The sequence below is a fragment of the Aegilops tauschii genome, chromosome 2, assembly GCF_002575655.3.
Source record: "Aegilops tauschii subsp. strangulata cultivar AL8/78 chromosome 2, Aet v6.0, whole genome shotgun sequence".
NCBI lineage: Eukaryota > Viridiplantae > Streptophyta > Magnoliopsida > Poales > Poaceae > Aegilops > Aegilops tauschii.
The window spans coordinates 140,948,392-140,963,934 of record NC_053036.3 but is presented as its reverse complement, the minus strand read 5'-3'; positions in this window follow the sequence as shown (position 1 = coordinate 140,963,934).

Here is a 15,543-nt window from a genome sequence, read left to right as displayed (position 1 = left end):
GTTAATCTTCCAGATGATAGTGTTATTGACAGAATTCTCCAATCACTGCCACCAAGCTACAAAGGCTTCGTGATGAACTATAATATGCAAGGGATGGAAAAGACAATTCCCGAGCTCTTCGTAATGCTCAAAGCTGCGGAGGTAGAACTCAAGAAGGAGCATCAAGTGTAGATGGTTAACAAGACCACTAGTTTCAAGAAAAAAGGCAAGGGAAAGAACGGGAACTTCAAGAAGAATGGCAAGCAAGTTGCCACTCCCGGGAAGAAGCCCAAATCTGGACCTAAGCTTGAAATTGAGTGCTTCTACTTCAAGGGGACTAGTCACTGGAAGCGGAACTGCTCCAAGTATTTGGCAGATAAGAAGGATGGCAAAGTGAACAAAGGTATATTTGATATACATGTTATTGACGTGTACCTTACTAATGCTCGTAGTAGCACCTGGGTATTTGATACTGGTTCGGTTGCTCATATTTGTAACTCAAAACAGGGGCTACGAATTAAACGAAAATTGGCTAAGGATGAGGTGACGATGCACGTCGGGAATGGTTCCAAGGTCGATGTGATCGCCGTCGGCACGCTACCTCTACATCTACCTTCGGGATTAGTTTTAGACCTGAATAATTGTTATTTGGTGCCAGCGTTGAGCATGAACATTATATCTGGATCTTGTTTAGTGCGAAACGGTTATTCATTTAAATTAGAGAATAATGGTTGTTCTATTTATATGAGTAATATCTGTTATGGTCATGCACTCTTGAAGAGTGGTCTATTTTTGTTGAATCTCGATTGTGGTGATACACATATTCATAATATTGATGCCAAAAGATGCAAAGTTGATAATGATAATGCAACATATCTGTGGCACTGCCATTTAGGTCATATTGGTGTAAAGCGCATGAAGAAAGTCCATGCGGATGGGCTTTTCGAATCACTTGATTATGAATCATTTGATACTTGCGAACCATGCCTCATGGGCAAGATGACTAAAACTCCATTCTCCGGAACAATGGAGCGAGTTAATGACTTATTGGAAATAATATATATTGATGTATGCGGTCCAATGAGTATTGAAACTCGCGCCGGGTATCGTTAATTTCTGACCTTCACATATGATTTGAGAAGATATGGCTATATGTACTTGATGAAACACAAGTCTGAAACGTTTGAAAAGTCCAAAGAATTTTAGAGTGAAGTGGAAAATCATCGTAACAAGAAAATAAAATTTCTACGATCTGATTACGGAGGCGAATATTTGAGTTACGAGTTTGGCCTTCATTTAAAACAATGTGGAATAGTTCCACAACTCACGCCACCTGGAACACCACATCGTAATGGTGTGTCCGAACGTCGTAACCGTACTTTATTAGGTATGGTGCGATCTATGATGTCTCTTACCGGTTTACCACTATCATTTGGGGTTATGCATTAGAGACAGTTGAATTCACGTTAAATAGGGCACCATCTAAATCCATTGAGACTACACCATATGAACTATGGTTTGGTAAGAAACCTAAGCTGTCATTTCTTAAAGTTTGGGGTTGCGATGCTTATGTGAAAAAGCTTCAGCCTGATAAGCTCGAACCCAAATCGAAAAAGTGCGTCTTGATAGGATACCCAAAAGAAACTGTTGGGTACACCTTCTACCACAGATATGAAGGCAAGATCTTTGTTGCTAAGAATGGATCCTTTCTAGAGAAGGAGTTTCTCTCGAAAGAAGTGAGTGGGAGGAAAGTAGAACTTGATGAGGTAATTGTACCTACTCTCAATTTGGAAAGTAGCTCATCAGAGAAATCCGTTCCCGTGGTGCCTACACCAACTAGAGAGGAAACTAGTGATGATGATCATGAAACTTCAGATCAAGTTACTGCTGAACCTCGTAGGTCAACCAGAGTACGATCCGCACCAGGAGTGGTACGGTAATCCTGTTCTGGAATTCATGTTACTAGACCATGGCGAACCTACGAACTATGAAGAAGCTATGATGAGCCCAGATTCCGATAAATGGCTTGAGGCCATAAAATCTGAGATAGGATCCATCTATGAGACCAAAGTATGGACTTTGGTGGTCTTGCCCGATGATCGGCGAGCCATAGAGAATAAATGGATCTTCAAGAAGAAGACTGACGCTGATGGTAATGTTATTGTCTGCAAAGCTCGACTTGTCGTGAAAGGTTTTCGACAAGTTCAAGGAGTTGACTACGATGAGACTTTCTCACCCTAGCGATGCTTAAGTCTGTCCAAATCATGTTAGCAATTGCCGCATTTTATGATTATGAAATCTGGCAAATGGACGTCAAAACTGCATTCCTTAATGGATTTCTTAAAGAAGAGTTGTATATGATGCAACCAGAAGGTTTTGTCGATCCTAAAGGTGCTAACAAAGTGTGCAAGCTCCAGCGATCCATTTAATGACTGGTGCAAGCATCTCGGAGTTAAATATACGCTTTGATGAGGTGATCAAAGCATATGGTTTTATACAGACTTTTGGAGAAGCCTGTATTTACAAGAAAGTGAGTGGGAGCTCTGTAGCATTTCTGATATTATATGTGGATGACATATTGTTGATTGGAAATGATGTAGAATTTCTAGATAACATAAAATGATACTTGAATAAGAGGTTTTTCAATGAAAGACCTCAGTGAAGCTGCTTATATATTGGGCATCAAGATCTATAGAGATAGATCAAGACGCTTAATTGGACTTTCACAAAGCACATACCTTGATAAAGTTTTGAAGAAGTTCAAAATGGATCAGTCAAAGAAAGGGTTCTTTCCTGTGTTACAAGGTGTGAAGTTGAGTCAGACTCAATGCCCGACCACTTCAAAAGATAGAGAGAAAATTAAAGTCATTCCCTATGCCCTAGCCATAGGTTCTATCATGTATGCAATGCTGTGTACCAGACCTGATGTGTGCCTTGCTATAAGTCTAGCAGGGAGGTACCAAAGTAATCCAGGAGTGGATCACTGGACAACGGTCAAGAACATCCTGAAGTACTTGAAAAGGACTAAGGATATGTTTCTCGTCTATGGAGGTGACAAAGAGCTCGTCGTAAATGGTTACGTCGATGCTAGCTTTGACACTGATCCAGATGACTCTAAGTCACAAACCGGATACGTATTTTTATTGAATGGTGGATCTGTCAATTGGTGCAGTTCCAAGCAGAGCATCATGGCGGGATCTACGTGTGAAGCGGAGTACATAGCTGCTTCGGAAGCAGCAAATGAAGGAGTTCATATCCGATCTAGATGTAATACCTAGTGCATCGGGTCCAACGAAAATCTTTTGTGACAATACTGGAGCAATTGCCTTGGCGAAGGAATCCAGATTTCACAAAAGTACCAAACACATCAAGAGACGCTTCAACTCCATCCGTGATCAAGTCAAGGAGGGAGACATAGGGATTTGCAAAATACATACGGATCTGAATGTGGCAGACCCGTTGACTAACCCTCTTCCACGAGCAAAACATGATCAGCACCAAGACTCCATGGGTGTTAGAATCATTACAATGTAATCTAGATTATTGACTCTAGTGCAAGTGGGAGACTGAAGGAAATATGCCCTAGAGGCAATAATAAAGTTGTTATTTTATATTTCCTTATATCATGATAAATGTTTATTATTCATGCTAGAATTGTATTAACCGGAAACTTGATACATGTGTGGATACATAGACAAAACACTTTGTCCCTAGTAAGCCTCTACTATACTAGCTCGTTAATCAAAGATGGTTAAGTTTCGTAACCATAGACATGTGTTGTCATTTGATGAACGGGATCACATCATTAGGAAAATGATGTGATGGACATGACCCATTCGTTACCTTAGCATATTGATCGTTTAGTTTTATTGCTATTGCTTTCTTCATGTCATATACATATTCCTTTGACTATGGGATTATGCAACTCCCGGATACCGGAGGAATACCTTGTGTGCTATCAAATGTCACAACGTAACTGGGTGATTATAAAGATGCTCTACAGGTGTTTCTCAAGGTGTTTGTTGGGTTGGCATAGATCGAGATTAGAATTTGTCACTCCGAATATTGGAGAGGTATCTCTGGGACCTCTCGGTAATACACATCATAAGAAGCCTTGCAAGCAAAGTGACTAATGAGTTAGTTGCGGGATGATATTACGGAACGAGTAAAGAGACTTGCCGGTAACGAGATTGAACTAGGTATGAAGATACCGACGATCGAATCTCGGGCAAGTAACATACCGATGACAAAGGGAATAACGCATGTTGTCTTTACGGTTCGACTGATAAAGATCTTCGTAAAATATGTAGGAGCCAATACGAGCATCCAGGTTCCGCTATTGGTTATTGACCGGAGAGGTGTCTCGGTCATGTCTACATAGTTCTCGAACCCGTAGGGTCCGCACGCTTAACATTCGATGACGATTTTGTATTATATGAGTTATGTGATTTGGTGACCGAATGTTGTTTGAAGTCCCGTATGAGATCACAGACATAACGAGGAGTCTTGAAATGGTCGAGAGGTAAAGATCCATATATAGGACGACTATATTCCGACACCGAAAGTGTTCCGGGTGTATCAGGTACATATCGGACTACCCGAGGGGTTACCGGAACCCCCGGGAGGTTAATGGGCCACACGGGCCAAAGGGGAAGGGGCACACCAGCCCAGAAGGGGCTGGCGCACCCCTCCTAGGCCGCCGGCCAAGTGGGAGAAGGAAAGGGGTGGAGTCGGCCTCCCCCTTCCTTTCCTCTCCCCTCTCTTCATTTTCCCTTCCGGAAAATATTGTGGGGGGGGGGGGCGAATTGGATTAGGCCCCCAAGTAGGATTCCTCCTACTTGGGGTGCCCCAAGGCTGTTTCCCCCTCCCACCTATATATAAGTGGGGAGGGGGCGCCTAGAACACACACCAACAATTGTTAGCCATGTGCGGCGCCCCCCTCCACAGTTTACGCCTCCGGTCATATCTTCGTAGTGCTTAGGCGATGCCCTGGCGGATCACTTCACCATCACCGTCACCATGCCGTCGTGCTGAAGGAACTCATCTTCTTCCTCGACATTTTGCTGGATCAAGAGTTCGAGGGACGTCATCAAGCTGAACGTGTGCAGAAGTCGGAGGTGACGTACGTTCAGTGCTTGATCGGTCGTAATGAGAAGAAGTTCGACTACATCGACCGTATTGTCAAACGCTTCCGCTTTCGGTCTATGAGGGTACGTGGACACACTCTCCCCCTCTCGTTGATATGCATCTCCTAGACAGATCTTGCGTGAGCGAAGGAATTTTTTTTAAATTGCATGCTACGTTTCCCAACACACAGTGTAGTCCCAAATGACAAGTGTCAATGATGAAATTATGCCAATCATGTATATGTGTGCATAGATACTAGAACTTAAATTAGCATGTAATACGTACCGGTAAACAACTTTGTTGAGATCGAAGAGGCGGTAGACTGTTGGAAATATGCCCTAGAGGCAATAATAAAATGGTTATTATTGTATTTCCTTGTTCATGATAATTGTCTATTGTTCATGCTATAATTGTATTAACTGGAAACCGTAATACATGTGTGAATACATAGACCACAACATGTCCCTAGTAAACCTCTAGTTGACTAGCTCGTTGATCAATAGATGGTTATGGTTTCCTGACCATGGACATTGGATGTCATTGATAACGGGATCACATCATTAGGAGAATGATGTGATGGACAAGACCCAATCCTAAGCATAGCAGAAGATCGTGTAGTTCGTTTGCTAAGAGCTTTTCTAATGTCAAGTATCATTTCCTTAGACCATGAGATTGTGCAACTCATAGATACCGTATGAATGCTTTGGGTGTACCAAACGTCACAATGTAACTGGGTGGCTATAAAGGTGCATTACAGGTATCTCCGAAAGTGTCTGTTGGGTTGGCACGAATTGACACTGGGATTTGTCACTCCGTATGACGGAGAGGTATCTCTGGGCCCACTCGGTAATGCATCATCATAATGAGCTCAATGTGACTAAGGAGTTAACCACGGAATCATGTGTTACGGAACGAGTAAAGAGACTTGCCGGTAACAAGATTGAACGAGGTATCGGGATACCGACGATCGAATCTCGGGCAAGTAACATACCGATAGACAAAGGGAATTGTATACGAGATTGATTGAATCCCCGACATCGTGGTTCATCCGATGAGATCATCGTGGAACATGTGGGAGCCAATATGGGTATCCAGATCCCGCTATTGGTTATTGGCCGGAGAGGTGTCTCGGTCATGTCTGCATGGTTCCCGAACCCGTAGGGTCTACACATTTAAGGTTCGGTGACGCTAGAGTTGTTATGGGAAATAGTATGTGGTTACCGAAGGTTGTTCGGAGTCCCGGATGAGATCCCGGACATGACGAGGAGCTCCGGAATGGTCCGGAGGTGAAGATCGGTATATTGGACGAAGGGTATTGGAGTCCGGAATTGTTCCGGGGGTACCAGGCTATGGCCAGCATGTCCGAAAGGGGTTTCGGAGGCCCCGGCAAGCGTTGGGGGGCCTTATGGGCCAAGGGGAAGGGGCAAACCAGCCCACTAAGGGGCTATGCGCCCCTCCCAACCCCTCTCACGTAACCAGGAAAGGTGGGGGTGCCACCCCTAGGGCAGCCGCCCTCCCGGCTTGGGGGGCAAGTTTCCTAGGGGGTGGGGGCGCCCAAACCCATCTAGGGTTTCCCCTGGCCGCCGCCTCCTCCTCTAGATCCATCTATAGGGGTCGGCCCCCTCTCCCCTTCCCCCTATATATAGTGAGGGGTGGGAGGGCAGCCACACCCTATCCTTGGCGCAGCCCTTTCCTCCTCCTCCGTAGTGCTTGGCGAAGCCCTGCCGGAGAACCACGAGCTCCATTACCACCACGCCGTCGTGCTGCTGGAGTTCTCCCTCAACTTCTCCTCTCCCCTTAATGGATCAAGAAGGAGGAGACGTCCCTGGGCTGTACGTGTGTTGAACGCGGAGGCGCCGTCCGTTCAGCGCTAGATCGGATCTTCCACGATTTGAATCGCCGCGAGTACGACTCCATCAACCGCGTTCTTGTAACGCTTCCGCTTAGCGATCTTCAAGGGTATGAAGATGCACTCCCTCTCTCTCGTTGCTAGCACCTCCTAGATTGATCTTGGTGACAAGTACGAAAATTTTGAATTATTGCTACGTTCCCCAACAGTGGCATCATGAGCTAGGTCTATGCGTAGATTCTATGCACGAGTAGAAACAAAGTAGTTGTGGGCGATGATTTGTTTAATTTGCTTGCCGTTACTAGTCTTATCTTGATTCGGCGGCATTGTGGGATGAAGCGGCCCGGACCGACCTTACACGTACACTTACGTGAGACAGGTTCCACCGACTGACATGCACTTGATGCATAAGGTGGCTGGCGGGTGTCTGTCTCTCCCACTTTAGTCGGATCGGATTCGATGAAGAGGGTCCTTATGAAGGGTAAATAGTAATTGGCATATCACCGTTGTGGCCTTTGCGTAGGTAATAAACGTTCTTGCTAGAAACCCATAGCAGTCACGTAAAACCTGCAACAACAATTAGAGGACGTCTAACTTGTTTTTGCAGGGTATGTTATGTGATGTGATATGGCCAAAAGGATGTGATGAATTATATATATGTGATGTATGAGATTGATCATGTTCTTGTAATAGGAATCACGACTTGCATGTCGATGAGTATGACAACCAGCGGGAGCCATAGGAGTTGTCTTAATTTATTGTATGACCCGCGTGTCAATGAAAAACGCCATGTAATTACTCTACTTTATTGCTAACCGTTAGCCATAGTAGTAGAAGTAATAGTTGGCGAGACAACTTCATGAAGACACGATGATGGAGATCATGGTGTCATGCCGGTGACGAAGGTGATCATGCCGTGCCTCGAAGATGGAGATCAAAAGAAGCAAGATGATATTGGCCATATCATGTCACTTTATGATTTGCATGTGATGTTTGTCATGTTTACATCTTATTTGCTTAGAACGACGGTAGCATAAATAAGATGATCCCTCACTAAAATTTCAAGAGATGTGTTCCCCTAACTGTGCACCGTTGCGAAGGTTCGTTGTTTCGAAGCACCACGTGATGATCGGGTGTGATAGATTCTAACGTTCGCATACAACGGGTGTAAGCCAGATTTACACATGCAAAACACTTAGGTTGACTTGACGAGCCTAGCATGTACAGACATGGCCTCGGAACACAAGAGACCGAAAGGTCGAACATGAGTCGTATAGTAGATACGATCAACATGGAGATGTTCACCGTTGATGACTAGTCCGTCTCACGTGATGATCGGACACGGTCTAGTCGATTCGGATCATGTATCACTTAGATGACTAGAGGGATGTCTATCTAAGTGGGAGTTCATTAAATAATCAAATGAACTTAATTGTCATGAACATAGTCAAAAGGTTTTTGCAAATTATGTCATAGCTTACGCTTTAGTTCTACTGTTTAAGATATGTTCCTAGAGAAAATTTAGTTGAAAGTTGACAGTAGCAATAATGCGAACTGGGTCCGTATACTGAGGATTGTCCTCATTGCTGCACAGAAGGCTTATGTCCTTAATGCACCACTCGGTGTGCTGAACCTCGAGCGTCGTCTGTAGATGTTGTGAACATCTGACATACACGTTTTGATGACTACGTGATAGTTCAGTGCGTAATGCTAACGGTTTAGAATTGAGGTGCCAAAGACGTTTTCGAAACGTCGCAGAACATATGAGATGTTCCAAAGACTGAAATTGGGATTTCAGACTGGTGCCCACGTCAAGAGGTATGAGACCTCTAACAAGTTTCTTAAGCCTGCAAACTAAGGGAGAAAAGCTCAATCGTTGAGCATGTGCTCAGATTGTCTGAGTACTACAATCGCTTGAATCGAGTGGGAGTTAATCTTCCAGATGAGATAGTGATGGTTCTCCATAGTCACTGCCACCAAGCTATTAGAGCTTCGTGATGAACTATAACATATCAGGGATAGACATGATGATCCTTGAGCAACTCGCGATGTTAGACACCGCGAAAGTAGAAATCAAGTAGGAGCATCAATTGTTGATGGTTAGTAAAACCACTAGTTTCAAGAAGGGCAAGGGAAAGAAGGGATACTTCATGAAACGACAAATCAGTTGTTGCTCTAGTGAAGAAACCCAAGGCTGAACCCAAACCCGAGACTAAGTGCTTCTGTAATGAGGGGAACGGTCACTGAAGCAGAACTACCCTAGATACTTGGTAGATGAGAAGGCATGCAAGGTTGACAGAAGTATATTGGATATACATTAGATTAATGTGTACTTTACTAGTACTCCTAGTAGCACCAGGGTATTAGATACCGGTTCGGTTGCTAGGTGTTGGTAACTCGAAATAAAAGGCTACGGAATAAACGGAGACTAGCTAAAGGTGAGATGACGATATGTGTTGGAAGTGTTTCTACCATCGAGATTAGTGTTAAATCTAAATAATTGTTATTTGGTGTTTGCGTTGAGCATAGACATGATTGGATTATGTTTATCGCAATACGGTTATTCATTTAAGGAGAATAATGGTTACTTTGTCTATTTGAATAATACCTTCAATGGTCTTGCACTTAAAATGAATGGTTTGTTAAATCTCGATCGTAGTGATACACATGTTCATGCCAAAAGATATACGATAGTACCACATACTTGCGGCACTGCCACTTGAGTCATATTGGTATAAAACGCATGAAGAAGCTCCATGTTGATGGATCTTTGGACTCACTCGTTTTTGAAAAGATTGAGACATGCGAACCATGTCTATTAGTATATATGCATGAAGAAAGTCCATACAGATGGATCGTTTGGACTCACTTGATTTTGAATCACTTGAGACATGCAAATCATACCACATGGGCAAGATGACTGAAAGGCCTCGTTTTCAGTAAGATGGAACAAGAAAGCAACTTGTTGGAAGTAATACATTTTGATGTGTGCAGTCCAATGAGTGTTGAGGCATGCAGTGGATATCGTTATGTTCTTACTTCACAGATGATTTGAGTAGATGCTGAGTATATTTACTTGATGAAACACCAGTCTGAATTATTGAAAGGTTCAAGTAATTTCAGAGTGAAGTTGAAGATCGTCGTGACAAGAGGACAAAATGTCTGTGATATGATCATAGAGATGAATATCCGAGTTACGAGTTATGCACACAATTAAGACATTGTGGAAATTGTTTCACAACTAATACCGCCTGGAACACCATAGTGTGATGGTGTGTCTGAACATCATAACTGCACCCTATTGGATATGGTGCATACCATGATGTCTCTTATCAAATTACACTATCGTTTATGGGTTAGGCATTAGAGACAGCCGCATTCACTTTAAATAGGGCACCACGCAATTCCGTTGAGACGACACCGTATGAACTATGGTTTGGAGAAACCTAAGCTGTCGTTTCTTAAAAGTTTGGGGCTGCGACGCTTATGTGAAAAAGTTTCAGGCTGATAAGCTCGAACCCAAAGCGGATAAATGCATCTTCATAGAATACCCAAAACAGTTGGGTATACCTCCTATTTCAGATCTGGAAGCAAAAGTGATTGTTTCTAGAAACGGGCCCTTTCTCGAGGAAAAGTTTCTCTCGAAAGAATTGAGTGGGAGGATGGTGGAGACTTGATGAGGTTATTGAACCGTCACTTCAACTAGTGTGTAGCAGGGCACAAGAAGTTGTTCTTGTGGCACCTACACCAATTGAAGTGGAAGCTTATGAGAGTGATCATGAAACTTCGGATCAAGTCACTACCAAACCTCGTAGGTCGACAAGGATGCGTACTACTTCAGAGTGGTACATAATCCTGTCTTGGAAGTCATGTTGCTAGACAACAATGAACCTATGAGCCATGGAGAAGCGATGGTGGGCCCGGATTCCAACGAATGGCTCGAGGCCATAAAATCCGAGAGAGGATCCATATATAAAAACAAAGTATAGACTTTGGAAGAACTACTTGATGGTCATAAGGCTGTTGGGTGCAGATGGATTTTAAAAGGAAGACGGACAATGATGGTAAGTGTCACCATTAAGAAAGCTCGACTTGTCGTTAAGATGTTTTCCGACAAGTTCAAGGAGTTGACTACGATGAGACTTTCTCACTCGTGGCGATGCTAAGAGTCTATTGGAATTATATTAGCAGTTACTGCATTATTTATGAAATCTTGCAGATAGGATGTCAAAACATTGTTTCCTCAATGATTTTCTTGAGGAAAGGTTGTATGTGATACAACCAGAAGGTTTTGTCAATCCTGAAAGATGCTAACAAGTATGCAAAGCTCCAACAATCCTTCTAAGGACTGGAGTAAGCATCTCGGAGTTGGAATGTACGCTTTGATGAGATGATCAAAGATTTTGGGTTTATACAAAGTTTATGAGAAACTTGTATTTCCAACGAAGTGAGTGGGAGCACTATAGATTTTTGATGAGTATATGTTGTTAACATATTGTTGATCAGAAATGATGTAGAATTTCTGGAAAGCATACAGGGTTATTTGAAAAGTGTTTTTCAATGGAAAACCTGGATTAAGCTACTTGAACATTGAGCATCAAGATCTATAAGGATAGATCAAAAACGCTTAATAGTACTTTCAAATGAATACATACCGTGACAAGATTTTGAAGGAGTTCAAAATAGATCAGCAAAGAAGGAGTTCTTGGCTGTGTTACAAGGTGTGAGTATTGAGTAAGACTCAAGACCTGACCACGGCAGAAGAGAGAGAAAGGACGAAGGTTGTCCCCTATGCTTTAGACGTAGGCTCTACAGTATGCTATGCTGTGTACCGCACCTGAAGTGTGCATTGCCATGAGTCAGTCAAGGGGTACAAGAGTGATCCAGGAATGGATCACATGACAGCGGTCAAACTTATCCTTAGTATTTAGTCGACTAAGGAATTTTCTCGATTATGGAGGTGGAAAAGGAGTTCGTCGTAAAGGGTTACATCGATGCAAACTTTGACACTAATCCGGATGACTCTAAGTAGTAAACCGGATTCGTATAGTAGAGCATTTATTTGGAATAGCTCCAAGTAGCGCGTGGTAGGTGCATCTACAAGATGACATAGAGATTTGTAAAGCACACACGGATCTGAATGTTGCAGACCCGTTGACTAAAACCTCTCTCATAAGCATAACATGATCAAACCCTAGAACTCATTGAGTGTTAATCACATGGTGATGTGAACTAGATTATTGACTCTAGTAAACTCTTGGGTATTAGTCACATGGCGATGTGAACTTTGAGTGTTAATCACATGGTGATGTGAACTAGATTATTGACTCTAGTGCAAGTGGGAGACTGTTGGAAATATGCCCTAGAGGCAATAATAAAATGGTTATTATTGTATTTCCTTGTTCATGATAATTGTCTATTGTTCATGCTATAATTGTATTAACTGGAAACCGTAATACATGTGTGAATACATAGACCACAACATGTCCCTAGTAAGCCTCTAGTTGACTAGCTCGTTGATCGATAGATGGTTATGGTTTCCTGACCATGGACATTGGATGTCATTGATAACGGGATCACATCATTAGGAGAATGATGTGATGGACAAGACCCAATCCTAAGCATAGCAGAAGATCGTGTAGTTCGTTTGCTAAGAGCTTTTCTAATGTCAAGTATCATTTCCTTAGACCATGAGATTGTGAACTCCCGGATACCGTAGGAATGCTTTGGGTGTACCAAACGTCACAACGTAACTGGGTGGCTATAAAGGTGCATTACACGTATCTCCGAAAGTGTCTGTTGGGTTGGCACGAATCGACACTGGGATTTGTCACTCCGTATGACGGAGAGGTATCTCTGGGCCCACTCGGTAATGCATCATCATAATGAGCTCAATGTGACTAAGGAGTTAACCACGGAATCATGTGTTACGGAACGAGTAAAGAGACTTGCCGGTAACAAGATTGAACGAGGTATTGGGATACCGACGATCGAATCTCGGGCAAGTAACATACCGATAGATAAAGGGAATTGTATACGGGATTGATTGAATCCCCGACATCGTGGTTCATCCGATGAGATCATCGTGGAACATGTGGGAGCCAATATGGGTATACAGATCCCGCTATTGGTTATTGGCTGGAGAGGTGTCTCGGTCATGTCTGCATGGTTCCCGAACCCGTAGGGTCTACACACTTAAGGTTCGGTGACGCTAGAGTTGTTATGGGAAATAGTATGTGGTTACCGAAGGTTGTTCGGAGTCCCGGATGAGATCCCGGACATGACGAGGAGCTTCGGAATGGTCCGGAGGTGAAGATCGGTATATTGGACGAAGGGTATTGGAGTCCGGAATTGTTCCGGGGGTACCAGGCTATGGCCAGCATGTCCGAAAGGGGTTTTGGAGGCCCCGACAAGCGTTGGGGGGCCTTATGGGCCAAGGGGAAGGGAAAACCAGCCCACTGAGGGGCTATGCGCCCCTCCCAACCCCTCTCACGTAACCAGGAGAGGTGGGGGCGCCACCCCTAGGGCAGCCGCCCTCCCGGCTTGGGGGGCAAGTTTCCTAGGGGGTGGGGGCGCCCAAACCCATCTAGAGTTTCCCCTGGCCGCTGCCTCCTCCTCTAGATCCATCTATAGGGGCCGGACCCCTCTCCCCTTCCCCCTATATATAGTGAGGGGTGGGAGGGCAGCCACACCCTATCCTTGGCGCAACCCTTTCCTCCTCATACATCTCCTCCTCCTCCGTAGTGCTTGGCGAAGCCCTGCCGGAGAACCACGAGCTCCATTGCCACCACGCCGTCGTGCTGCTGGAGTTCTCCCTCAACTTTTCCTCTCCCCTTGATGGATCAATAAGGAGGAGACGTCCCCGGGCTGTACGTGTGTTGAACGCGGAGGCGCCGTCCGTTTGGCGCTAGATCGGATCTTCCGTGATTTGAATCGCCGCGAGTACGACTCCATCAACCGCGTTCTTGTAACGCTTCCGCTTAGCAATCTTCAAGGGTATGAAGATGCACTCCCTCTCTCTCGTTGCTAGCATCTCCTAGATTGATCTTGGTGACACGTAGGAAAATTTTGAATTATTGCTATGTTCCCCAACAGGAAACAAAATATACACATGTTTAGGTCTCTTGGGATGGGTAAAAAGTCGCATGTCATGCCTTTTGATCTTTAATATCTCAAGTGCGAAGATGGTGGATGGACTAATCTAGATGGGATCTAAACTAGTATTGGCTTCAAAGGTCATCGTCTACCCAGCTCATTGTCTCCACCTCCCACACTTATTTACAGAGTCCCAACTACGGAAAGAAATCATGGACTTCTCGTCGTCGGGCGAGATGGATGTGCACGTTTTCGATGAGGTTGTCCTGGTTCAGGAGGACCAGGTTGTTACCGACCATGTTGTCGAGGAGGTCCAGGTGGACCTTGTTGCGCATGAGTAACTCAACCTAGAAAAAATTGCCTGCCTCTTCTATCATTGATCCAAAAACTTGGGAAAGGTGAGGAGACAACTCACAAGAAGATCTAGGATTTCTAGAAGAAATATCTCTTCTACCTAAAATATTGGGAAGAATTTTTCTAATTTATTTATTGATACATGCAATTTATGGAATTGATACACCATTTAGTTGATATCATTTAGCAAAATGAAGCACATCATATGCATCCATATTTTGTCTCGTGTCATTGAGGAGTGATCTTTATCTATGATGCATCCTCGTTTCCTTGAGCGTTGATGCTTCAATCATCCGTCCAGATGAGTAGATAGATGGAATTGTTAACTTATGATTATTTGTGCACTAAATAGATGGAGCACTCTTCTACAACATCCTTGTGCCCCTGCCTTTCAAATTGTTATTATCCTCTATTTTTTGCGAGAAGAATTATTACTTTATCCTTGCGATGTTATAATTTTCAATGTACTTGTTTATCTATGTGTTGCCTGAACTTGTTCAACTAAGTATGTTGTTATAGCTGTTTATGCACCTCGTGTGGATTGGGCTAGTCTTGTTGCCCTATTCTTACTAATAATTGTGAAGGTGCATTGCATGTCGAGCTCAATAATATATTGTGGAGTTTTTATTCCCTTCTTCCATTCCGGCAATGCTCCTTTGGCTACGTGGATGTTGCCTAATATTTGGCTTTTACGAATCTGAGCAGTTCATGTGTTTGCATGGTCGTGGTCACTTTGCATCGACCAGAACCTTCATTGGCGCCTTGGTCTATCCACTCAAAGGACATGTCAAGCTTTTTCGTTTTCATTGGTGTAATCTAGTGCCCCTTGAGTATTTTGGAGATTGTTGGGAAAAACTATTGAGAGAGTAATGGGTTTGCTAGTGCAAACATAGTAAAATGGTCCCTGGAGTTCTGAGGAGTTGGCTATAAATTCTTGCGATGATTATTTGCACAGAAGAGAAGAATGGTTATTTTCCGAGGAGTATGGTACCGAGGAGATTGCTATCGGAGGCACCACCCTAATTTTTTTTGTGTTGAAGCGATTCTATCATGTGTTATTCGAGGATCAATTGGATGCATCGAAGAAGAGACACAATTTTCTTTCATAGTTTAATTTTCTTCATTTGAGTCATAGTTAA